We start from the raw sequence: 6,000 nt of genomic DNA, 5'->3' as shown, positions 1-6,000 counted from the left end.
TAAATAAAGACTCTTTGGTTAAAAAAAAAAAAATGACCGCCGTTGTTCTTCCCTCTCTGTATCCTCACCCCTCAGTCTCTTGTTCAGTTGCTCACTCACGTCCGACTCTTTGCGACCCCATGGGGTGCAGCACGCCAGGCTTCCTTGTCCTAATGCTCAGCTTTTCCCATCAAGAGGTAGAGTCTGTTCCCCCCCGCCGTGAATCTGAGCTCTGAACTGGCCTTGTGACTTACTGCGGTCCATAAAACATGATGGAAGCGGTGGCCCACCAGTTCCCCAGCGAGGATGCAGGAGGCCCAGTGCACACTCTCTTTCAGAACACTGCCACCGCCAAGAGAAAGAGCCCAGGGAGGCCTGCAGGAGGATGGGAGGCCGCCTGGGTCAGGGTCAGCCACCCAGCCGTCTGGGCTGAGACCTCAGACCTGTGAGAGCGCTCCGCTAGGGTCAGCAAAGCCAGCTCACAGATGACCGCAGACCCGGAGAACCTCAGTGAGGCCAGAACAGCCGCCCGGCGGAGCTCTGGCGACACCACCCCTTGCGGAAGGGCAAGCTAAATAAAGGCCCCGTTTACGTTGTGAAGTTTGGTGTGGTTTGTCACGCGGTCTAACTCACTGACACAGGCGGTCCTTACTCCCTGAGGCTCAGCACTGTGACGGGCCTGGAGGCAACAGGAACGGCGGGCGTGCCCCTGCCCCTTATCTTAGTGCTCGGGAGGAGAAAGGCAGATGCTGACTGATGGGGAAGCAGTGGCTGACTTTATCTTTTGGGGCTCCAAAATCACTGCAGATGGTGACTGCAGCCATGAATTTAAAAGACGCTTGCTCCTTGGAAGAAAAGTTACAACCAACCTAGACAGCATGTTAGAAAGCAGAGACATTACTTTGCCAAAAAAGGTCCGTCTAGTCAAAGCTATGGTTTTTCCAGTTTTTTCATGTGTGGATGTGAGAGTTGGACTATAAAGAAAGCTGAGCGCCGAAGAATGGATGCTTTTGAACTGTGGTGTTGGAGAAGACTCTTGAGAGTCCCTTGGACTGCAAGGAGGTCCAACCAGTCCATCCTAAAGGAAATCAGTCCTGAATATTCACTGGAAGGACTGATGCTGAACCTGAAACTCCAATCCTTTGACCACCTGATGTGAAGAACTGACTCATTTGAAAAGATCGTGATGCTGGGAAAGATTGAGAGTGGGAAGAGAAGGGGACAACAGAGGATGAGACGGTTGGATGCCATCACCGACTCAATGGACATGAGTTTGAGCAAACTCCAGGAGCTGGTGATGGACAGGGAGGCCTGGCGTGCTGCAGTCCATGGGGTCGCAGAGAATCGGACATGACTGAGTGACTGAACTGAACAGAACTGATAAATCCCCAGCTGCCCGAGGCTCAAGGCCACACAGGTGACACGTGGAAGGACAGTGACTGGAGCCCAGCTGACTCTCCTCGCCCTGAGGTTCCCGCCGCAGGCTCATCCCAGAAAGAATCCAGCTCTGGAGAGACCAGGGGAAGGGCACTGGAGGGGGCTGCCCCGGGATTTACACTTGCCCCGCGGGGAAGCTGAGCTTCTGGGTTTGGTTTTTGGTTGTTTGTGGTCACTAAGTCGTGTCCGACTCTTTGCGGCTCCATGGACTGTATAACCCACCAGGCTTCTCTGTCCATGGGATTTCCCAGGCAAGAATGCTGGAGTGGGTTGCCATTTCCTCCTCTCAGAGATCTTCCTGACCCAGGGATTGAACCCTTGTCAACTGCATTGGCAGGCGGATTCTTTACCACTGAGCCAGCAAGTTGTTGTGCGGCTTCACTCATTCATTCGTGCGTTCACTCAATGCCCAGATGCCCAGTGTGCTGAGTGAGACAGGGCTGGACGCTGGGGGTTCAGTGGGAATAGGAGGCCCCCTCTCCCCCGACACCTAAAGCTCACAGCTGAGCTGGAGACAGGTGAGGAGTGGGGTGCCCAGATACTGACACATCTGGGGGTACCCCATCCGGGCCTGCTGGTCAGCAGAGGCTTCTAGACCTGAACGTGAGTTGGGAGTAAGTCAGGCAAGGCAGACAGAAGGGAGAGAGGGCGAGGCAGAGGGAATGAGCAGAAGCCAGGCAGGAGATAAGGGAGGTGCCCGGGAGGCCAGTGGTGAAGGTGAGTTGGAGGCAGGAGTGGAGATGGAGGGGGGTGGGAGGCAGTGAGCGAGGGGGCTGGAGAGAAGGCCAGGGTCTCCTGTGAAGGACCTTGGAGTGAGGACCACTGCACACAAGCCCACTTCCTCTTTCTGGGCCCCAGGCTCCCTTTCATAATGAAGAACCAGCATTCGTGTACCCCTGACCCTTCCTGAAGCCCCCTTTCACCTGTCCTCATGTTGTTGGTCAGCAGCAGGATCTCAGGACATCTTCATCCCCATTTCACAGATGGAAACAGAGGGTCTGAGCAGGCAGGTGGGGCTGAAATGGGAACCCGTGTGTTCTGATTCTAACTTTCTTCTTTCCCATCCCCTTTCTCGCATTGAGGGGCGGGGAGTTGGCGGGTTGCTCTCTGAGGCTAAGGTTCTGCAGTTGGGGTTCAAACCCTGCTTCTGCATGACCTCGAATAACTAACTTGGCTTCTCTGGGCCTCTTTCCTCCCCCTAGAAACAAAGCTATGAATAGCCCCCGCCTCATAGGGTGCGAGGAGGGTTAGCCGAGTCGGCACACGCAGAGCCCTGAGCCCAGTGCTGGCTGCAGGAAATGCTTAATGCACTTTGCTCTTCTCCCTGGGCCCCGACATCCCGAGACCCCAGACTGCCAGCCTGGGGGCAGGAGGGCAGCGGGCTTCCAGGTGCGTGTGCACACCCCCACCTCCTGATGCCCAGCTTTGCTGGTGGTCACAGCTGGCAGCATCAGCTGCTCGTCAGAAGCCGTAGCCAGGGAAGCTGACAGCGCTGTTTCTGTGCCAGCCTCCGGGGAGGACAGGGCCGCCTCCTGCGTTCACGGTCGGCCCTGAGTGTGGAGAGCTGGGCAGGCTGGGTCAGGTCAGAGCTGGGCAGGCGTTGGGTGCCCGGCCGTGGGTCCAGGGCACTAAGCTGCCTCCTTCCCTCCTCCTTCTGCCTCCCCCTCCTCCTCCCCTCCCAGACCCCCAGCAGCCTTGTGCAGAGAGCCCGATTTTCACGCTAAACCACAGCTTTGCTCTGCCAGCTTTCCATGTGCCGGAGAAGGTCACAGGCCATCTGTCCCCATCAGCATCTTCCTTCCTCCCACCCGCCGCCCTCTGCGGACCTGGCCTCCAGGACCTCTGTCTCAACACGCAGCCCAGGGCCCCCATCTCCAGTGCTGACTTTCCAGCCTCGACCCCAGGCCTTGTGCCGGGAGCATCCACCTCCATGGCCTCCTGTGGTTCTCAGACCCCACGATGCTCGTCATTGTTACCCACGTTTTACAGAAAGGGCAGATGGAGACTGGGAGTGGGTGGGGTGACTAACCCAAGGCCAAATGGCCCTTGAACGACAGAGTCCGTGTTGCGCCCGGTCTGCTCCTTGTGAGATGTGTGTTGATGGCGACGATAAGGTGCAGTGACAGTGACAATTTCCTAGTGCTCTCTTGGGCATCGCTAGCCTGGGTAGCGTCTCTCACTTTGGGTTCAGACCCAGAGGGGCAACAGGTGTGGAGCAAAGCCCGGATGGTGACCGATTGTGGCCCCTTGTCTTCCGTGGTGGCTCAGACGGTAAAGAATCCGGCTGCAATTCAGGAAACCCGGGTTCGGACCCTGGGCATCAGGAAGATCCCCTGGAGAAGGGAATGGCTACCTACGCCTGTATTCTTGCCTGGAGAATTCTGTGGACAGAGGAACCTGCGGGCTACAGCGCATGGGGTCATAGTTGACCCAACTGAGCTACCTACATCATCATCATCTACATGACCACTAGGTGTCACCCAAGTTCTAGAAAAGGCTTGACAGCCACTCCCTGGAAGGGTCTGAAGAACAGGAGTGAGAATGGAAGGCTGACCAAGCTCTGGGCAGAGATGGTGCAGAAAATCAGAACCAGGCAGAAGTTAAAGTGGTAAAAGTAGATTTTGTTAACTATCGCAACAGGGGAAAAGAAACAGTATAGAATTGGGCTCAGGTTTGTTTGTTTGTTTCTTCTTCTTTTCATTTATTTGGCCGTACCAGGCCATAGTTGTGGCAGGCAGGAGCTTCAGCCTCAGTTGTGCAAATAGGGGTCTTCAGCTGTGGAATGTGGGATCTAGTTCTCTATCCAGGGATGGACCCCAGGCCCCCTGCGTTGGGACCGTGAAGTCTTAGCCACTGGACCGCCGGAAGAAGTCCCCGGGCTGAGTTATTAACAGAACAAAGAAAAGTGGGGGTTTCTAACTAAGGAGAAGGGTGGGGGGAATCAGAGGATAGAACGTTGCCAAGAGAGTGGGGGGGTGGTTACTAAATTGACCTAACAGGATTCTTGCTAAAGACAAGTCATGGTGATCAGATATCACCTGTGAGCTGGGGGGGGGGGGGGGGGGTAGGGAAGGTGGGGTGAGAAATTTGACCAGATATTGAGGAAAGGCGCGAATCTTCACTAAATTGATATAGCATGATTCTTGCTAAAACCCACTCCAGTATTCTTGCCTGGAGAATCCCTTGGACAGAGGAGCCTGGTGGGCTATAGTCCATAGGGTCACAAAGAGTCAGACATGACTGAAGAGACTTACCTTGCATGCATTGCTAAGACACAGCAGTGACGCAGAGATGAATACAGAAGCCCGCAGGTTGAGGGCAAGTTGAGAAAAGGTCTCAGAGGAGCCTGACTGAAGTTCGGTCAAGGAGAGAGTCTTTGCCAGTCCTTCCTCTCGTTTAGGGGAAAAGGAGATCTTCTTTCTCCTGATCCATATGAGTTCTAAGAAATGGAATATTTCCTGCCCTGTCAGTAAACAAAGGATGTCGCAGTCATCAGTGATTGCAGCCTGCGCAGATGGTGAGCTGGTGAGCCCTAAGGGAACTTCGAAGGAAAGAATACCTGCCATCTAGCAGCCATCAGACTGCAGCCACTCCCTATGGTGAGCCCTGGGGAGACTCAGGGTGTGAAAACACAAGATGCTAGACCCAGATAGGTGAGGTGCAAATCAAAGGAATGATTTCAGCATGTCCAGACTCTTGTATCTCTCCATACATAGCAAGACACTAAATTCCTTAACTTGGGATACCTGATTGTCATTCATTTAGAAGAAGCTTTCATGTTCGCCACTGCCTGCCCTTTGTTGCAAAACTCCGATACAGTCCTAGCTCCTCTCCTTGCCTTCCCAGGGCGGATTCTCAAAGCTAGTTGAAACACTGTCTCTCAGGCTGCAGTTCTCATTTCGCCCCAAGTAAAATTTAACTTGCAACTCTCACATTGTTCAAACTTTTTTCAGTTAAGTTCAGTTCAGTCGTGTCCGACTCTTTGTGACCCCATGAACCGCAGCATGCCAGGCCTCCCTGTCCATCACCAACTCCTGGAGTCCATCAAACCCATCAAGTTTGGTGATGTCCATCGAGTCGGTAATGCCATCCAACCGTCTCATCCTCTGTCATCCCCTTCTCCTCCTACACTCAATCTTTCCCAGCATCAGGGTCTTTTCAAATGAGTCAGCTCTTCACATCAGGTGGCCAAAGTATTGGAGTTTCAGCTTCAACATCAGTCCTTTCAATGAACACCCAGGACTGATCTCCTTTGGGATGGACTGGTTGGATTTCCTTGCAGTCCAAGGGACTCTCAAGAGTCTTCTCCAACACCACAGTTCAAAAGCATCAATTCTTTGGTGCTCAGCTTTCTTTATGGTCCAAATCTCACATCCATACATGACTACCAGAAAAACCATAACTTTGACTAGATGGACCTTTGTTGACAAAGTAATGTCTCTGCCTTTTAATATGCTGTCTAGGTTGGTCATAACTTTCCTTCCTAGGAGTAAGCATTTTTTAATTTCATGGCTGCATCACCATCTGCAGTGATTTTGGAGCCCAGAAAAATAAGTCAGTCACTATTTCCACTGTTTCCCCATC

Source organism: Muntiacus reevesi, chromosome 3, assembly GCF_963930625.1.
Source record: "Muntiacus reevesi chromosome 3, mMunRee1.1, whole genome shotgun sequence".
Classification (NCBI taxonomy): domain Eukaryota; kingdom Metazoa; phylum Chordata; class Mammalia; order Artiodactyla; family Cervidae; genus Muntiacus; species Muntiacus reevesi.
The sequence above is the reverse complement of the archived record's forward strand: the minus strand, read 5'-3'. Positions refer to the sequence as shown.